Source organism: Aedes aegypti, chromosome 3, assembly GCF_002204515.2.
Source record: "Aedes aegypti strain LVP_AGWG chromosome 3, AaegL5.0 Primary Assembly, whole genome shotgun sequence".
NCBI lineage: Eukaryota > Metazoa > Arthropoda > Insecta > Diptera > Culicidae > Aedes > Aedes aegypti.
The window spans coordinates 313,086,931-313,108,688 of record NC_035109.1 but is presented as its reverse complement, the minus strand read 5'-3'; the positions used below and the strand labels follow the sequence as shown (position 1 = coordinate 313,108,688).

At 37.2% G+C, this 21,758-nt stretch overlaps 1 protein-coding gene across 5 annotated transcripts in view; it reads left to right on the top strand.

Annotated features, from left to right (window-relative positions):
- The window catches only part of LOC5578279 (protein charlatan), a 153,820-nt gene that overhangs the window by 31,769 nt on the left and 100,293 nt on the right, over positions 1 to 21,758 (top strand). Inside the window, exon 1 of one of the 5 annotated variants that reach the window (XM_021851483.1) lies at positions 10,077 to 10,491. The exons of 1 other annotated variant lie outside the window; for it this stretch is intronic. The gene's annotated coding sequence lies outside the window, so the exon portion shown is untranslated. Of the gene's footprint in view, positions 1 to 10,076; positions 10,492 to 21,758 lie in introns of those variants that run through there. 3 more of the 5 variants (XM_021851485.1, XM_021851486.1, XM_021851487.1) reach the window with 3 other exon arrangements.

Here is a 21,758-nt window from a genome sequence, read left to right as displayed (position 1 = left end):
CTGGCGATGATGGAATTTTCTACATCCTCATCAAGAAACTTCCAGAAAGTAGCTTATCATTTTTAGTTGATATATTTAACAAATGTTTTCAATTAGCATATTTTCCTGACAAATGGAAAAATGCTAAGGTTGTTCCAATTTTAAAACCAGACAAAAATCCTGCAGAAGCTTCTAGCTATCGTCCAATCAGTTTGCTTTCCTCCATCAGTAAACTTTTTGAAAAGGTTATTTTGAACAGAATGATGGCCCACATCAACGAAAATTCAATTTTTGCCAATGAACAGTTCGGATTCCGCCATGGACATTCGACCACTCATCAACTTTTACGTGTAACAAATTTGATCCGTTCCAACAAATCTGAAGGCTACTCTACTGGTCTTGCTCTTCTAGACATAGAAAAAGCATTCGACAGTGTTTGGCATGAAGGTTTGATTGCAAAATTGAAAAACTTTAATTTTCCAACATACATTGTTAGAATAATTCAAAGGTATCTGTCAAATCGTACACTTCAGGTTAATTATCAGAACTCCAGATCTGAAAGACTTCCTGTAAGAGCTGGTGTTCCTCAAGGCAGCATTTTGGGACCAATATTATACAATATTTTCACATCTGACTTACCTGAGTTACCTCAGGGATGTCAAAAATCTTTATTTGCGGATGACACAGGCCTCTCCGCCAAAGGACGAAGCCTGCGTGTCATCTGTAGTCGATTGCAAAAAAGTTTGGATATTTTTTCTTCATACTTGCAAAAATGGAAGATTTCTCCTAATGCTTCCAAAACTCAACTAATAATATTCCCACATAAACCAAAAGCTCTTTATTTGAAACCTTCAAGTAGACATGTTGTCACGATGAGAGGGGTTCCAATAAATTGGTCAGATGAAGTTAAGTATCTAGGGCTCATGCTAGATAAGAATTTAACTTTCAAAAATCACATTGAGGGCATTCAAGCCAAATGTAATAAATATGTAAAATGTCTCTATCCCCTTATTAATAGAAAATCAAAACTTTGTCTTAAGAACAAGCTTTTGATATTCAAACAAATTTTCAGGCCAGCCATGTTGTATGCTGTACCAATATGGACTAGCTGTTGTAATACCAGGAAAAAAGCTCTGCAGAGAATTCAAAATAAAATTTTGAAAATGATTCTGAGGCTTCCTCCCTGGTATAGTACCAATGAGTTACATAGAATATCCAATGTTGAAACATTGGAACAAATGTCAAATAAAATAATCAATAATTTCAGGCAAAAATCGTTACAATCTTCTATTGCCACGATTAATGCGTTATATGTTTAGGTTAAGTTAGGTTAAGTATATTAAAAACTTTTTTTTTTCTCTTATAAGCAGGTGAAATCAACTCACCTGTAAAAAAAAACTGAACTGCTACGGCAAATGAAATGTAATATGTTGTTAACAAAATGTTAATTAAATCTTAAATTTGTTTTACCAAATTAGGATGATAGTGTTGTCTAATAACACAGAACACCTAGATATAAGAAATGAATGTTATGTTTGGAATGATACTAATAAAGAAATTAAAAAAAAAAAAAAAAAAAAAAATAAAAATAATTTAATGAGCGCTAGATTGAAAATCACTCCGTTACTAGGAAAATAATAAACAAACAAACTTTATTTCGGGTTTCCAAATTGTTCTGAATTGCTTAAATCTGGTCTAGTAACCTTTAATAATGTTCATATCGACATATAGAGAGAAAATTCGGAACAAAGAATCATCAGGATTACATCTAGATATGGAGATATCGAGATAAGGAGGATATCGAGATATGGAAAGAGAAATCGTATGCAGAATGAAGGGACCGAAGCAATCATCGACATAGGGAGAGATATCGAGATGTAGAACATCAAGATGTGGAGAGTCGACTGTAATTTAAAAAAAAAAACTCTGTACAATTCCGTTTTATTTCTTTTAACTACTCCCAATAAAACAAATATAATCTATTTTGTGATTAAAACTCATGTTTCACTTGAACATATGATCATACTAGACAATTTAAAGCGAAATAAAAATAAAATAAAAAAAATCATTTTGGACTTTTTTTTTTGTTGGGAAGGTTAAGCCACTGCGTCCATTGGATTGAACTTTTGTGGCATATTTTGGACTTAAACAATTCGATGTTAGAAAAACTTTTTTCCCTAAAATATGCCATAAAAAATGGACGACTTTTAGTAAATTTAATTACGAAACTTTTTGGTTAAGGATGATCAACATCTGAGATGGCCGTTTTTTTGAATCGACTTTAAAGTTTTGAATCATTTTGTTTTCAGTGTAGTAAATGTTTTTTTTTTACGACAGTCCCCATACTTTTGTGTTGGTCTTACCGTTTTCGAGTAATACGGGTTTATAAAAAAAGTAAAATAAAAACTTTGACCCTTTCCAAATGTTAGTCTAGATCGATTTTGAAAAAAAAAAAACAAAATTTGCAAAGTATCTTAGTTTGACATTCTTTAGACATCCAGAAGTTTCATTGAATTCTGAAGGAGTGCTGCCAACTGCGTGTCGAGTTGGCGTGAAATCCGTCAAATCTGAAGGCTATTCTACTGGTTTGCTTTTCTAGACAAAGAAAAAACATTCGACAGTGTTTGGCATGAAAGCTTGATCGTAAAATTAAAAAAAAAAATCATTTTTCCAACATACATTGTTCGGAATAATTCAAAGTCATTTGTCAAATCATACACTTTAGGTTGATTATCAGAACTCCAGGTCTGATAGACTTCCTGCAAGAGCTGGTGTTCCTTAAGGCAGTATTTTGCGACCAATATTACTCATTTTCACGTCTGACTTACCAGAGTTACCTCAGGGATGTCAAAAATCCTTGTTTGCGGATGACACAGGCCTCTCTGCCAAAGGACGAAGTCTGCGTGTCATCTGTAGTCGATTGCAAAAAGTTTGGATAGTTTTTCTTCATACTTGCTGACATGTTGTCACGATGAGAGGGGTTTCAATAAATTGGTCAGAGTGGTTAGTGTTCTTATGAGCACTTCCACAGTTATTAACTGAGAGTTTTCTTTGACAATCTTGCCATTTTCGCATTCGTATATCGTGTGGCAGGTACAATGATACTATATACCCAGGGAAGTTAAGAAAATATCTATTACGAAAAGATCCTGGACCGACCAGGATTCGAACCCAGACACCTTCAGCATGGCTTTGCTTTGTAGCCGCGGACTCTAACCACTAGGCTAAGGAAGACCCCACATTCAGTTTTCCTTCATTCCGAATAACTGCAGCCGCCACATCGCAAAAAATCTCCAAACCGGTTTGAAAACTCCTCGAAAACAAATTACAACCCATCTTCCATGATGCCTCCTCATTCAGGAACGCATCATCCACGCACACTCGCTCTTCTCGTCCAAGCCCTGCACTGCAACCACACCAATGTGCATCGGCGACAGAAAAAACAAAAAGCACAAAATAAACTACCCATCCCACGACCCAACGAATGGCAACCCGAGCGCACAAACACCATCACACAAAAAGGAGTCGCTTTCCAACCTCCGCCACAGAAAAACTTCTCCATCGCAACGCAACGCAGTCGGCGACGACGGCATCGATGTACGAGCAGCATCACCGAAGGGCGGCTTCTTGCTCACCTCAGCAGCACAGGCGTGGTGGAGTGGCAGCGAGGTGACGACAATGATCGCCTTGCAATGCCTTGTGGCGGTGCTCGGGCTCCTACGACCTGACCCGACATCGGCTACGAGAAAAGGAACAACAAAACGCGCACATCGGCGACTCGGAACATGATCGGAGGCGATGATGATCATGACTGACGATGATGGTTCGGATGATGATGGGGATCATCAACGCACACAGCCTCATAAAAGGTCGAGATGCCTTTAGCCTTCAGCCTGCTGGCTGACTGCTCCCTGGAGCAATGGTGTGTAGGTGAGGGAGTTTTTGGGTGGGTTGCTTTTTGCTTGCCTCTCACGTTTGTGTTGACTCCTGAGAAATGGGGGGCTGTGTGCGTGCAGGGAGTGAGAACGAATGGTACTGTTTTTAGCGCAAAGGTGAAAAGTATTGAAGTTTATAAAAATTTACGAGTAATTTTTAGCGCATTGCGCACATTATAATTGCGAGATTACGAATAAAAGTGCAGGATTACGCCGGTTCGATCTGGTGTCTTCACAGCACGAAATGACGAATAAGTGTGACGAGGACACCAAGCGAATCCGACGTAATCCCGCACAAGCCAAGCGTGACAAGCCTTACAAAATTTTCGAAGGACTCATACAAAAAACGTGACAAAGGGAGGGTGTCAAAAAAGTTGAAATTTAGCGTGACATAATTTGTGTACCATCCCTTACGTCACAGCAAAGGTAGATTCTCAACAGTGTTCGATGAGCATTTTCACAGTTATTTATCAAGAACTTTATTTGCCGAAGTTGCCAATTTTCATTCATATATCAAGTGGCAGGCACGATGATGCTTTATGGAAAAAACTATGCCCAATAGGGTCCTAGAGCCCTGTCCCAATTTTAGTGCCAAACGCTTAAGTTTAGGCCATAAACACATGTTTACACATTTTTTTAATGTTTTCCGTTTGTTTAAATCCACAACATATGTTTTATGTTTTTTTATTAGATTTGGTCACACCCCTTGGCTTAAACTCAAATTTTGAGTGTATTTTGGTTTCCATGTCCCTTCCGAAATGTCAGATAGGAACAACCCCAGTGAAAAAACTATAACGCCTGTGGTGTTTTTGTCGACTAAGCGAACGTCAAACATGATCTAAAGTGTCAAGGTTCATTTATGGACCCAATTTTTAAATTAAAGTTTAAATATGATATAGCCGTTATTTGAGCGGGAAAACTTGCTAAAGTAGTTACAGTAACATGCTCTTTCGTGTTATTAAATAAAAACAAGATTTCATTCAACATTTTAGGACCCTATTAAATGAAGGCAATTTCAATTACGAAAAATTCAGCACATTTCGGGAATCGAACTCAGACACTTTTATCATGGCTAAGGGAGGTTTTGAATTCACTACTGTAGCATTTAATTTCAACTAGAATTTGATGAATCAAAGTCACAACTCAGATTTTCAATAGCACAAATCTGGAGAACCATAAATCCGTTCTAGTTGAAAACTTGATCGATTGGTAACTCGCTGGTGGTGACCAATCGATCATATTTAAAAAAATAGAGGTTTGTCGTCGATGTATCTTCATATATATGACGATTTTATTTTTATGTTTCATTAAAAACATACAAAGTCTTCATTATTGGTTCGACTTCTAGCTAATATTTCATTAGTTTATGGTACATAATATGATTGATTCTTGTATAATGGATATTATAAATTATTCAATTTCAAATTTTAAAACATAATGAATCTCGAAGAATTGTTTTTTTGGCATTATTTTTAAGAGTACAGAAAACCATTAGTATTATCATACACATAAATCTAGCTCGAGATGATCGGTTTAAACAGTTCACAATAGTACTGCTCATGTTTGTATAGTCGAAGTAACCACCAGCATTATCTTTACTGGGAAAATGCGGTTTTGTAATCTTAGCTGCATTCCAGAATCTTTCAACCAGTTCAGTCAAATAAACTGTGCATTTGCTAAGGATTGAAATTCAAAATTTGGCTGACGGAGACTTTTTTTTATTAATTTTTTTGTTTTACTCAGTCATCTCATCCGTCGAAACAGTGAGTTCAATGAACGATTATATGCATTTTTTTTGTTTTTTACAAGGGAGAAATCTGCAAACAGATCCCCTGAGAAGGTAACTCAGGAAATGCGGGGATGACTCGCTAAAACCAGCCTAGGCACTGTGCTTGAGCTATTCTTTTTGTGGTGGCTCAAGTGCATCGACATGACTCTTGGACTCAGACCCTTATCTCCCCGAAACCACCTTACGGTATTTCTTCGGGGAGGGACCAGTGTATATAGCACAACACGTGTAGCAGAAGTAGCCTAGGCAAACTGCTTCTCCTAGCCGACTTAAACAATGTTACAAGGGACCAGCCTCGGCAGGGCTAATCCTCTTCAGCCAACTCTTGGTCGGCACGCCATAGGCGCTGCAATTCTAACATAATGTGAGTGACAGCATGTGCATTCCAGCACTCGGCATCCGCACACATTCTCTCTATAATATTGTCGGGGGACGTGTCCCCTCCGCATGTAGTGAGCATGCGACCTCTCACAACAATGAAACGGGAGCTATCGAACACGACATGCTCCGCTGTTTCCTCCACACCAGCACAATTGGGGCACGCAGGAGATTCTGAGTGCCCGTACCTATGCAGGTAATGTTTATAGCAACCATGTCCTGACAGAAACTGCGTCAGGTGGAACGATTATATGGATGAATTGACGTAAACACCAGGTCACTGGTTTATAGCTAAACAACAGTGGTAGTTGGCCGTCGAGCCATTCTTGGCGCTCACATCACTTTTGTTTGAAAGTGACGTTTACTCACTACCGCCACTTAGTTCGCGGTTGGCCAAATGAAGTATTTTTAGCATTGGGCGTTAATGTTCACGTGACAATGTTTTGAATTGATAATTGTTCTAGCTGTTACGTCTGTTTGTCTGTGGCTAAACTATCCGAATAAACACTCTGCAAACCGGGTGTTTCTTCGGATAATTTGGTGAATATGCTCATGTCAATCCGTTTTCATCTTATAGTTCAAATATTTCAGAACACATAAGCGCTGGTCGTATGTCCAACCAGAGTATAATTTGGTGAAGATTGCATATAATTCTTCTCTATTTTATAGACAAATCTGAATGTTTTCCATTGCGTCGTAGCTAACAAACCTAACATGTAACGTATTGTGCTCTGCAAGATAAATCCACGTAATGCGATTATCTGAAAATGTCGATATACCGTCGCAGTGATAATGAAAATCACCAAATGTTTCAGATTTAGCAAATTTGAAACATTTGCGTCCTTGAAGAACAAAAAAAATCCAAGCCTACTTGAATTTTGACGTTGCGTTTAAATTGCGCGCATATCTTCTGCGCGTTACCGCCGCCGCTGGATGTGGATTTAAAATGAGCGCCGCAATACACTGTTGGACAAACGTGCGGGTATTTATTTCCTGCACGAAACTGTATTCGTCAACATAACGAACAATATATTGACTAAACTCAAATACACTGAATCTTGTTTCCGCGCTACAATTGCAATTTTTCTCACAAAAAATACAAAACTCTCAAAAAAGGAAAACATCCGTAAAAGCGAGTAGTTTTTGATCTTTTGCTCGCGTCACTTGCTCCTGCGGGGGCGGGTGATGTGACCAGGATCAATCGTGTTGCGCGTCACTCGCGTGGCATGATAAATTAGTGGCGCGGATCGCGAAGCAGGTAGTAGTGTTTGATCCTTTGCTCGCGTCAAATTATTTATCACGGTCTAATCGCTTATCAAAGTGAATCCTGTGACTTAACGATCCTCCCCATCAACAAACTTCCCTTCCAGTAACCTTTGTGCAAAGGTTACACACTAAAGTTCCTTCCTCCAATCCCACCTGACTGCAAGGACGTGGCCGGCGCCGTTATTGACCCTGTATAAATAGAGGCACTGAATTATGCACACTAAAGAAGATTATGGCCAATCCCAGCCGAACTTCTAGTTGATTCTTTGTGCATTTTCACTGACTTGATATGTGTAGTCAGTCTAAGCTGAGCTAAAACTAAGCTGAAGGAAAAGATCCGTAAAAGCCGCGGAGAATAATATTCGGTCTCGAATATTCCGATTCTTGGAAAATCAAAACATCTGTCATACGATGTACCAGAATACCTTTACGCTGCTTTACTAAACGATACGGAAAATAATGTTACACGTTCAATTCATAAAAGTTACTAAAACCCAATCGATAAAGCATGATCGAACGGAAATTACTTTATTTTTTTTTATTCCTCATGTTTATTTGGCACTCTGTGCTCACGGCCGCCACTGTGCCGAAATCATAGTTCTTCTTTATCTATATAGATTCTATTTTTAAATATTCTATATTTGCATCACTCTCTTCTAATCTTTTACTCTCACACCGAGCAGGTAGGAGAGAGCTCTGCTATTAGTGAGGCTAGCTGCCTGAGAAGAGGGTCAGTTTGTCTCAGTCACCATCTGATACTGACGGAGGATGGATGTGCTCACCAAAGCACGGCCCGCCGTGCGGCGTCTTCTGGTGGCTGGACGGTTTTTTTTTTAGAAGATTTATATTGTATGCTTGATAAAGAAAGTTACTCATAAGGTTTTATAGATTGATGAAGATACTTTAACATACGTAACGAGACTAACAGTAAAGAACAAGCGACAGAAATATTTATTATTGGATAAAGATATTTAAAGTAGTTAATAGAATGGTTGACCGGAATAGAAGTTGAATTTTGAAGAAATATTCTATAATTTTGGGGAAAATCATAAACCGTGCACCCTCGCTAATTTGAACGGTACCTCATGCAAACCATCGGCGTTCATTTTTAATTTGAACATCTAGTCACCCTAGAAACGCGTTTCTGGTTACCTCTTTCACTGTTTTGTTTTGATTCTGCGCTCCGTTCCACAGCGTTCCATTTCATTTTACTCTGTTCCATGAGCTAAATGACGTTTGAACCATTTTTAATCTGAACGAAGTGCAAATTAGAGAGGTACAGATTAAAAAGTGTTCAGATTAGATGTGGTCAAACCAACGGGGGTACCCGGTACCGTAATAATAGCACAATGAGAATAGCTTTTTGCCTATTATTGCGGTATCTGTATATCACATTCAAAATTCAATATATATTTAGTCATATTTAATATAATAGCTAGAAACATTTTTCATACTATTATGATACCATCTTGTGGCATTGTTTGGTACCATTCAAACATTTATTCATTCAAACAAAAGAATCCTGTTTATCTTCACTCTGTAATTTATCTTATTTGCAAATATTTGTCGAATGAACACAATGTTTTAACGACAAATCAAGCAAACTGATTGAAAATCAGTACAAATACCGGAAAACTAAGAAACGAGATAATCGCAGGGAAGAAATCTTTCAAAGTTACATGGGATTAGTGAAAGTTATTTAAAAATCACCGAAATTAGGCTGTCTTGGTAGTGTCATTCTCAAAACACACCCAAGCCGTTCCCATAGGGGACGTTAGCCACAAGGAAGTGACGTTTCAAGTAATACTGTTTAATATGGTATGCCCTCTTCAACATCTAATCCAATTTCTCTCGCCGTTCCCTTACGGTACCTATCCATCTAGTATTCATTGCTTTCTTCTCCATGCTCCCTCTTACTTCGAGCAAAATGGACCGATATGCCGATAAACAAATTCACAATAAAATTATCACGGTCGATATCTTTGTATGTAAAGTTAAAAAAAAATATGTTTGGTTTCAAAATTGACTTTTTTACCTCACTATATTCCAGATAAAAGATAGTTTTAGCACTTCACATTGCAAAATACTACAATATTTAGTATAAATTGACGCTAAATATTTTTACAATATTTAGGTTTTAGGCACTGAAATACGATTTAAATTTCAACACCGTGCTTAGGATTTCCATAATAGGACGGATTCCCTACTACTGTGTTACGTTACAAGTTTCTAGTAAAACATCTCTGTAAAAAGCAATTGATCTTAAGTTGGCATCTTGAATCAACTTCCCCTACCAGAAATAGGCCAAGAAAAAAAGAAGAAAATTCAGAGACACTTCACGCTTCCTTTCATCCGTATACGGAATTTTTTGAAGCTTGAATTTTATTACGAAGCTGGTTGCTTACATTTTACGAAACTTTTTCGTTGCAGAAAACAACGAATAATTTCGTAATTCAAACGAACGATTTCGTAATATAAAACAATATATATATTTTCAGTGTATGTTTACAATGTGATTCTAATTGGATCTGAATTTGAATGACACTGTTCCTTAAACTTCCATAAGAAAGGTCCGATCTCTCCGTCGCAGAATCACTCCCAGTTTTTCGCACAACCTTCGCCTTCAAGTTCGCCTTTGTGTGTCGCACCCGCCCTACGTTTGTATTAGTGCACGATCCGTCCGTGTTCGTCGTCGTCTCGCCTGCTCTGCTCTGCTCCGTTGCTGAGAAAAACAAAACGGGAATCACCGCCACCGCAGAAAAGGAGGTCCGTCGCACATTTCAATACATCGCCAAACGCCGCCGAGTGGAGTCCGGTCTTTACGCACGTTTTTCCCCCGTTTCAGTCTTCAGTCGCGGTTCGGTTCGGTTCCAGTGCATTTTTCGGTAGTTTTCGGACGGTTGTGAGAGCCTTTGTTCCCCCCTCGTATAGAAGAAACAAAAAAGGGATTCGGCAAGTTTTGTGAAAAGTGTGCTTGAGTGAAGTGCAAGTTTACGAGCACAACTTCCGTTGCGATCAAGTGCGTGAGGATAAGAAGGTTTACTTAGTGGATAGTGACGATCGAGAGAGGTGAATCCTAGTAGTCGGGGTTTCCTTTGTACAGAGTGTTGTTTAGCAGCCCCAATCCAAGGCGGCGCGCAAAAGGTAAGCAAGTTTCCTCATAGACTCCTATAACCACATGGGGCGCATTTCCCGTTCTCTGTTAAATGGAGTGAGCAACATATTACCTATTCGAGTCGGTAGCCTATTCTGGGCAATTTTCAATGTCAAGAGTCATGAGGGTAGATAGATGGATGATATGTTGGTTGGGTAGGTTGTCGATCGCCGATGGATTCTTGCTCTCGGACCCGACGTCAAATAAGCGAGTCGTGCGGTGGTTTTAGTGCTCTTGTGGAGCTGATAAAGCAAGGCACATCACACAACACACATCTCCAACTCCCGTTTCCCGTCTTCTCTCTCTCATCGCTTCCGCCCACCCATCGATTTGTTGTCGAGCACCCAGCAGCAACACGATGGAAACGAGGTTAGCCAGTGGGTGGACCGCCATAAGTTTTCATTTTTTTTTTCTCCTCTCTCTCGGCTCCTCTTCGCACACGGTTCGGTTCGGTCCGATCTTCCTCTCATGGTGTCCCAGCACTTGATTGTCGCCGTTTCTTCGTCCGGTATCGCAATCGCAGGGGTGGTACAGAGTCACTTGTTAGTGACGGTCAGTTTTATGAAGCCGGCCACTATAAAGCCCCTTGTCAGAAGGCATTTCAACTAAGTCATGGCAATATGTCACTATTTTCGAATCTTTCAAGCAAAGCTTCCTAGATAATATTATAAATTGATCATTATTTGTTAAATATTGGTCGTCCCTGGGCCGTATTTATATGTATGTAGGGAGTCGATGCCGGTTATGGACCCTTTGCGTATTATGGACCCCCTACAGAAAAACATAAAATTAACACTCAAAGCAACTTTATTCCTATGAAAATCCACCGGGGGAACTTCGATTACATTGTTAGTCAGCAGTTTCAGGCAAAATAGGGAAAGTGTACCAGTTATGGCCATAGTGGTTCCCTATTTGGCCATATGTGACATTTTGATAACTTTCACATTTTAAGTCTTTTTTTATGCTTTAACATCAAGATATATCTTAAATCTAACTACTACAATACACAAAAATTTTCAAAATTTGAAGACATTAAAGTAATCACGTATGGCCAAATAGGGAACCACTATGGCCATAACTGGTACACTTACCCTATTTGGTTTGATACGCATAAATAAACAACAGTTTTGTAAATGAAACCACAAAGAGGGTCCATAATACGCATTTCCAGGTGGGTCCATAATAGGCTCGTCGGCAGCGAGCCGGATTACATGGGAATCAAATGGAGGGTCCATAATACGCAACGTCAAATTTGTAAACAATCCTATTATGGACCCCGGGAGGGTCCATAATAGGCATTCGGACAACAGTTTTTCAAATGCATATTTCGCTGGAAAAATCGAATGATTTTGTATGTTTCATAGACGTACTATGAAGTAAAGACATTGAATTTGTTGTTAGACTCCACAAAACGTATATGCGTCTGAGATATCAATGCGGAAAAGCGTCTAGAATGAATTCCAGCTACTAAGGGATCCATTACTAGCATTGAAACCCTATATCAAAACCTCAAGTTGTTTCAAATTCAAAAATTTTCAAAACAATCAACCGAATTAGCACAAAAAAAGATGATACCCAATAGGGAAAGTGCACCAATTATGGCCATAGTGGTTCCCTATTTGGCCATATGGGAAATTTTGTCAACTTTCACATTTTAAATCTTTTTGAATGTTTTAACATCAAGATATATCTTAAATCTAACTTCTACAACACACAAAATTTTTCAAAATTTGAAGGAATTAAAATAATCACGTATGGCGAAATAGGGAACCACTATGTCCATAACTGGTACACCTACCCTATTAACATTTTTATAGATGGGATTATGTAGATCGCATGACATTCAAAATATTTAGAAAGAATTAGGGAAAGTGTACCAGTTATGGCCATAGTGGTTCCCTATTTGGCCATATGTGACATTTTGATAACTTTCACATTTTAAGTCTTTTTTTATGCTTTAACATCAAGATATATCTTAAATCTAACTACTACAATACACAAACAATTTCAAAATTTGAAGACATTAAAGTAATCACGTATGGCCAAATAGGGAACCACTATGGCCATAACTGGTACACTTACCCTAAATACGATTTAGATAAATGAATTATGAACAGAGAATTGAACATATCGTAATATGTCAGTTCTCAGACTTTTTGGCTTGACGAGTACTTTTTGTAACTAAGAATCCAGTCTATTAGGGTTGACGCTTTCCTTAGATGGCCTACAGTATGGCCCATTAAAAAAATGCGAAAATCATCATATAATGTTTTAAGGTAGTTTATATATGGAAACGCACTATAAAAGTTGTTCATAATTTGTATTGTTTAATCTTTTCAGTCTCTGTTTTCCACTTTGGACATGATATTTATCTATTACTTTTGCCTTACTAGAGAGGAATTGGAAGCATACTTTCAAATTTTATCATGTAGTCAGAGTTGAATATCTTTGTGATGGAAGCTTCTAAAACATCGACGATGGTGTGAGATTCTTCACATGCCTTGTCTATAGTATTCGCCCATTACAAAAGATATAATGGATTTACATCTAAAGCATTGGAGATTAAAATATATTTTAGAAAAAAAACGGTTCATTTTAGAGAGCCGTGGTTGAATCTTCATATAAGTGTGATAAGCGGCTCTGTTTTGTTTAAAACCTATGGACTAGTTTTGATATAAGTTGTCTATAACCAAAGGATCAAATTTATTTATCAAAAAACTGTTCTCTAAGAACTCCTCCATCCTCTAATACCAATCAATCTAATACATTCAACAATAAAGTTCGATTTTTAAACGTGGAAAGTTTATCACCAGAGTATACGACAATCAGGCGCTGTTGCCTTTAAACCAAATAATGTCTGTTTACAATAAACATTGCGAAACCATTGACTTTACTATGACGAAATCGGAACTAAAACAAAAATTTATGTCATATCAAAATTCGAACTATATTAAGAAAATAACGTTATTGAACTATATAATATTAACCCCTCTACCGGCAGCTTCATATTTTACCGCAAACTTCAAGTTTAAATCGTTATAACTTTTTTGTTTTTCTATATTTTTGCACCATTTTCTCACAAGTTCTCAAAAAACTCTTCTAGTTTTAGGATCTGTGTCGATATTGATCATTGGTCATCTGGTTTTGAAGATATTCCAAAATTCCTTGGGGGACCGACCCGTAATCAGAACGCCCCGTTAATTTCTCAGGCTACAGAATTTTAATCGTATTCGGATATTCACTTCTCGGAACAATACATTAATAAGAGTTTGTTGTGAAAAAATGAAGCAATTTGATGCAGCCGTCTTTAAGTAATCGGCATTCAGGTTTCTGGAACCACGCAGGCCAAATAAAGATCTGAAAACTTCAAAAAACGTCACATCGTAATTTTCAGATATCTCCAAGAATTCTTAATTGATTTGTATGATTTTTTCAGATTAGCTCCTTATTACTTGGCATTAAATAGCCCACATTTTATTTTTTTTGATAAATTGGCCAAAAACAAAATGGCAAAAGACATTTTGTATGGAAAATGTCGGTCCCCAAGGAACATCAGAATATCTTGAAAACACAATCACCAATGATCAAAATCGATACGGATTCCTAAACTAGAAGAGTTTTTTGAAAACTTGTGAAAAAAAGGTGCAAAAATGTTGAAAAATTAAAAAAAATTACCGATTTGAATATTTATTTTGCGGTAAAAAAGGTGCTGCCGGTAGAGGGGTTAAGTTTAAAATTGTAACAAAATGGCCTACTTCTGATTGAGGACATAAATAAATAAAAATAAATAAATAAATAAATAAAAATAAAATAAGTTTCTATCTTTGAGCGGACAAAATCTTCAAGCTTCTTAGCTTTATTACATTATTGAGGGTAGTAAGAAAAAATTAACAAAAAATGTTCTAGATAGCAAAGGTATGTCAAAATATACAACAATAATCAGAATGGATGCTAAAATCACGTTCAAACAATTTTCGCATTTTTTATGGGTCATACTGTATATTGCCCCGATCACCCCTAGTCACACAAAAATCGTTACTTAGGGTGAGTGGATGTCTATAATGGCCAATATAGATAATATGAAATTTGTGAAACAATCCTAAACGAGACTCCGTTAGAATTCCGGATTTCGACACGTGTTTATCGGCCCAACCATTTTAACGAAAAATGAGAAGTCTTGTTAGTTACGACTGTATACAAGTGTACAAGTGACAGAAAAAATGACATTTAGACATGACCTCGGAAAATCCGAAACATCTCCGGTGTCCAGTGGCCAATATGCATGGCCAAGCATGTTCCTGAAAGTAGACCAAATTTGCCGTCGACTGCTTCCAGATGCATCCAATTTTATCAATTTTTCATAAAGTTATGAGCATTTGAATTTAGGCAAAATTTTGCCTATCTCAATCATTTTGCCTATCCCCTGTAAGTTTTAATTTTATCTATTTTCAAGAAGTCGATTCTAAACTAAACAGATTTTCACGATTAAGCAAGTTGCTCAATTTCAGATTTAAATTGAGAATTTTTGGCATTCAAATGTCCACCAAACATTTTAAAATCAGATGAAAAAACGCAAAACGACTGTCGTTTAGAAATTTACTGAGTTTCGCTTTCAATTCGGACATCTGATCGAATGTTTTGTAGCGACATATTCCTATTTTATCTTAAATACTCGTGAAAAATTGCGCATGGAGCTTGTAAAAGTACGTGTACCGTTTTATCTCAACTTCCTAGTAAGCCTCATATTTAGAACAAATATTTGGTACTAGCTCTCCTTGACTCCAGACAAGATTGACACATCCTCCAACAGTTGAGAGCTGTTCAGGCCACGTCCTTTCGAATGCTGAGGAATGAGAAGGAATGATTATTTGAACACCTACTTAGGGGTCATTCGGAAATGACGTCTATCAATTGGGGGAGGGGGTTACTAAAGTTTGACAGTACATTTATAAAGTATTAGAAAAAGTGAGATAGAAAGGAGGGGGGTCTAGAAATCCTAAAACACGATGGACGTCATATTTAAATCTTCCATTAAGAAAGATGCAGAGAACACTACGATTTCCCATAGATGTTACGGTATATTCTTCTTCATCTTCTTGGCATTACGTCCTCACTGGGACAAAGCCTGCTTCTCAGCTTAGTGTTCTTATGAGCACTTCCACAGTTATGAACTGAGAGCTTTCTTTGCCAAAGTTGCCATTTTGGCATTCGTATATCGTGTGGCAAGTACGATGATACCCTAGGCCCAGGGAAGTCAAGGAAATTTCCATTACGAAAAGATCCTGGACCGACCGGGAATCGAACCCAAACACCTTCAGCATGGCTTGGCTTTGTAGCCGCGGACTCTAACCACTCGGCTAAGACATAATAATAACAGTGTAATTGAACTTAAATTAAACTGATTACATTTTAATTTTCTAGTTAGGGTAAGAGTATCGTAACCACTTGTAAAAATCCACTTTTCAAAAACGTAAGCATGACCTGCTGATGTTAATTAGTAGTTTGAAGTCAGACGAACTAAACAGTTTCAGTGTTGAATTAACTTAAAGTTTCTAAAAATCGGTTTTGAAACACCAATTATGGCAACAGTGTTCCTGACATTCACCACAAAAATGTACCAATTCTGGACTATCAATTATTTGCATAAACTGACCACAACTACCATCCGGAGTGATTGATAATGCAAAGCTAATAAGTAAAAAAGTGATGTTTATGTCAATTTAAAGCAAATGGTTCATAATAGTATTTTTTTCTGAGACATGTTGAAGTGTTCTGAAAACACACCACCAATTTAATACGCAAACTTTACACGACAAGCAAGAAGTGATTATCTGCGAATTGCGAATGGTTTGCTTCTAATATCGAATTGTACACACATTCGTAATACTTTTTTTTATATTTCAGCTTCAACTTGAAAGGTTGTGTGCAAAAAAAGTATGTGAAACGATAGGCAGCAACATGGTGCAAGAACTTTTTCCGCAACAAAAAGCAATTTAAAATGTTATTTTATAGTTACGCAATCAAATTAAACCTTCTAAATGACCAAAATGAAGGGAATCTTGCTTGCCGGTGACAAGGCCAACGATCACATTACTAATGGACGGAAGGATTTTCTAGGCTTTTAAATTAATACAGTATTCACAAAATGATAAAATGGAACCTTTTCTTTGTCGATTATTTTAAATATTCTTAACACAAATAATACTATCACTTGATTCTCATCATTATTTATTTAGTTTCCGTTCAGTTTCGCTTCCAGTGTCATTTTGTTTACCGAAGATGCTTTCTCACTAGCTATGGAAGTGCACAGTCGATTCTATGGCTTTATCCTGAATACCATTACCCCGAATATGAGGAGCTCGAATAACACCATCAACTGAAATAAATTTCCTTTACTTTATCCGATCTTATGCAGGAATAGCAAACAATCTTTCATGCTCTGCTGATGTTCAGAGGGAAAAGAGAAACACTAGGTACGAAGTAAATGATCGATTACTCGAGATTTTGAAGATCACGCCTTCATGATCAATCTAGTAATCATGTTTGTGTTCAACTTACTGATCATGAACGCATGAGCAATCCAAGGAACATTTTGGAACGCTCACAGAACACGTGCGTTCGAAATGCATCTCTGGTCTCAAGCACCAAAATAGCACGATTTACATAATTAAGGGTTGTTGAATTCATTGCTGTTTTCAAAAATATCATAGCACGTCTAGTTATTGAGATATTGGCTGTTGAAAATGCAAAATTTGACAGTCTCACCCAAGTTGCATGCAAGTTTGCCAGCTTGTTTGGTCATTTATTTGCTTGATTTGCCACATAATTCATAATTCAAACATCAAAAGTTAATTTTTTGATGGTTTAGAAAAATGTTGTGTTTTTCTATATAAGAGAAACGAATAATTTTGTATGGAAAATGCAAGCAAGTTGAAAAAATCGATTCAGTCTAAATTAAATCGTGCAATTTCAAGCAAATTATATCTGAATTAAAAGTTAATGTCCTATGTTGCATGCTTGGTGGATATAATCACCTAAAAGTTACTCATACTTTAAATTTCATGTAAACATCAATGAAACCAGTGTTTTATACAACTTTGGCGATCTGTAACCGAAAATTGTGACGTGCAAAAAAAATCTGAGAACGGCATGACATTCAGCAACCACAAATCTACTAGAGACACATAATTTGATCCTTGAGACACGCAAAAATGTCATTTTTGTTACGCAGTCAAATTCAAAATGTGAAACAAAAAAGAGCATTGATGAATTCAATCAGGGTGGCCACCGAACCGGGAAAAGCGGGAAAAAGACGGGAATTTGAATCCACCGGGAAAAAGACGGGAAAAACCGGGAATTTGAGACGATCACCGGGAAAATCGTTTTGAACCAACATTTTCAAGTTGTCATCTACAAACCTACCTCTAAAATAAGTTATAGAAAGTAGTTACGTTTAATTATATATCCATGAGGCATCCGAATTTTGAACCAATTGCTTTCAATGATTTAATTTTTAATTTAATGATTTAATGATTTAATTTCTACTATGCTACACCATATTTCTTAAAAATGTTTCACTCTTTTCTTTCTTAGCAATGTTTCGAAACAGCTCAGTCCTCAGGGCTAATATTTTTTGATCTTTTCTCTAACTTCACTTACTCACGTTTTGAATCGAAGTTCCATTACTTATTGCAGATTGGTTTAGCATTCTTCTGTAATTGCTCAATACAACAACGTATCTGGAAAACAAGCCTATTTATAAATGCTTTTAATATGTCACGTGATCTAATCTACAAAGTTTTGAATAAGGGCTCATTTACGATTTTAATAACGATCAAGCTGTTTCAGCTCGTATAAAATGTGTAGAATGTTCATACAAAAAGCATTACGAGAGAGTGTGTGGATGTCAAAAATGATAATTTTCGGTGTTATTAAAATTATGAGTGAGCTCTAAGTAAGTGCTTCTACATGTGTGGCCTTGTTTCATCCATACCTTGAACTTATTTGCTTTAGAGAACTCTTTATTTTTATGAAGAAAATTTAGAGGATTAAGAATTGAAATAATTTTATTGGCGGTAAAGAACTACTTGAGTATCTTGATGATTTACTTAGGCACCTGGGGCTTTTGTCGGCCAAATATCTAAAATTCAGCATTAAGATGCACTTAAGACGATTAGGGGCGATCGGGACAATATGGCCCACCTAAGGAAAACGTCATAGAATGCATAAAAAACAGCAAAAAATATGTTTGAAATGCAAGTGACTTGTACTATAAAATGTAATCTTCTATATAGCGTGGATAATTAATGTGAACATAAACTTGAACATTATTTTAGGAACGTTTTGGAAAACCATGTTTTTCTACATAGTCACCGACCATATGGGGCATTATGAGCCACCCTACGGGGCAGTATGAGACACCTCATTCAATCGAATGATTTTTATTTAAAACTTAGTGGTTTTATTTAAGAACTTAGTGATGAAAAGTACATTATTGGAAAGGCAATTTTATTAGCTTCGCTTGAAATTATTTATTTACTTGCTTATTTTTGATAGATACATAACACATAGTAAACAGACCATGTTATTCTAGTATTAAATTGCGATACTTGGTTCAACGTATTTTCTAGCTAACTGTTCCACTTGTAATGGTGCATAAAAATGACTATGCAGTAATAAAACAATCTGGTATATTTAGGCAACGCATTTTTATGTTCAAAACAACGTTTTTTTTTTTTTCTTTTTTTCTGGCGTTACGTCCCCACTAGGACAGAGCCTGCTTCTCAGCTTAGTGTTCTTATGAGCACTTCCACAGTTATTAACTGAGAGCTTACTATGCCAATGACCATTTTTGCATGCGTATATCGTGTGGCAGGTACGAAGTTACTCTATGCCCTGGGAAGTCGAGAAAATTTCCAACCCGAAAAGATCCTCGACCAGTGGGATTCGAACCCACGACCCTCAGCTTGGTCTTGCTGAATAGCTGCGCGTTTACCGCTACGGCTATCTGGGCCCCTCAAAACAACGTTTGTTTTGCTTAAATCTAGGCGGCTCATTTTGCCCCACTCCTTCACCTTGAAAATAATATATTGTTTTTCAATAAGTTTGCTTGCGAACAAATCTAATTTTGTGCACGAATTGTTCAGTATGATCAAGAGCACGAGTCTTGAGGACCAAACAAAGCTCTGAGCTGAAAATTGTGATCGTTTTATCATTTCCAGAATGCAACCAATCCATCAAATCTTCACCGCGAACGGTTGACAGATTCTGTAGATCTTAAAACTTGATCTTGTCAATTCGATGTTTGGCTTAAAGGGCTAATTGTTGGTAAATATGGTTCAAATAGCATTAAAATTAAATCCCTGTCGTGTCAATAGTAGGATTTGTTTTATTAGTACAATTAACCATCTTGTCCCATGATAGATAGCTCCAGAGCTCCATTGATTTTCGACGAACGCGAGACAAATCGATTCATATGAAGCCATAGTTTTCAAAACAAGATTAGATAGAAGAATAGATTAGAACAATCTAATAGTCAACTTATTGTTCCAATAGTGAAACTATTGATAAACAATCGAATTACTATGAAAAAAAAACAGCTGAAAAATTTTAAACCAATTTAAAAAAAACATGTTGCAATGCTTTTCATGGAAACGATTTTTGATATAGAAAAAGTCAATTGAAGTCGTTAGAAAGAATGGATTAAAAACCGGGAAAATTACGTAAAATATACCGGGAAACCGGGAAAAAAGCGGGAATTTCAAAATCGAAATTCGGTGGCCACCCTGATTCAAATTGCCTTCACGGTTCGTGATATGGGCGTGAAAGGGGCGAAAATTCAACAATTGAGTATCGCTTAAATGACCCTTCCTATCATGTAGTCAACAGCTGCCACTTGCGAACATTTTCGAACATATCCTGGTAATTGAGGACAAAACTTGAAGATAACGCCTTGTCGAACCGTCTCACCATGGAAGTAACTCGCAACATACTATTACTGCTTTAATTTCATTGAACAAAAAAGTATACTAGTAGCCTCCAGAGTATCACTATTATTGGGTTCTCATACACTCTTCGTGCCAGTAACCGCCGTAACATGATTTCCAAATTAGAACGGTAGGCTACTCACAATCATCAATTGAAGGATTATTGCCGGATGAAAACATATGTTTTGGTACGGGTGCCCTTTGGCAAACTGCTAAGGAGGATACAAATGCATGATGCAAATATGTTTGTCATTCCAATGAACATAAGTCGCATAATATTATAGTAAAACAACATAATAAATCAATTTTTCTTCATACTATTGCCATAATTGGTACTACAACCCACTCTGCATAACTCGATATTGGAGGGACCATCGAGTTAGGGAGGCATCGAGTTACATAACACAAAACCAGTGCAATTGCGATCCGATGGACCATCGAGGTAGCCATGAAAACTAACTTTTACTACGGTTCTCTAAGGGGTCATGCACAAATTACGTCACGCTCTGAGGGGGGGAGGGGGTCAAGCCATGCGTGACAAGTCTTACAAAAATTTCGGAGGACTCATACAAAAAACGTGGCAAAGGGGGGGGGGGGTCAAGAAAGTTGAAATTAAGCGTGACATAGTTTGTGTATCATCCCTAACTCGATATCGAGACATGAAAAATCGAGTAGGGAGAGTTGACTGTATAGCTACAATTGATACATACATCTACCATACTTTTAGCCACTTTTTAAAGAACGTAAGTCATTGTTTGGTCACTAATTTTGAGCTTGAGCATGAGCATGATTGACCGCCCGCAGTTGCTTATTGTTGCTTATTGCAACAGACATTACTCGGGATCAGTAGCATCTTCAATGTGTAAGTACTGGTGCTCTCATTATTATAACAAACAATACCGGCGCCGGCTGCGTCCGAATGCAGGTCAATTTGTGGATGGGAGGGAAATGTTGACGTGTAACTTGCTTTATAGAAGCCGATGAGTCCTCTGCATTTCCACAAGAAAACACTGAGATTTTAGATATGGGAAAGGATTTGTTTTGGTAAACGATAAAGATATAATTTGAAATGGATACGAAAGCATTTAGGTACACGGATGATCGATACCGATAGTGCGGTTACTACGCAAACCAACCACAATTGATCCGGATTCTGTCGCTCGCCCACAAATGAGCATGCAACAGATTCAACGGACCAAACACTACTCAGTTTGGTCACTAATTTTAAAATTTGATAATAACTGTTTTTGGCACCCTTTTTCGCTACCACC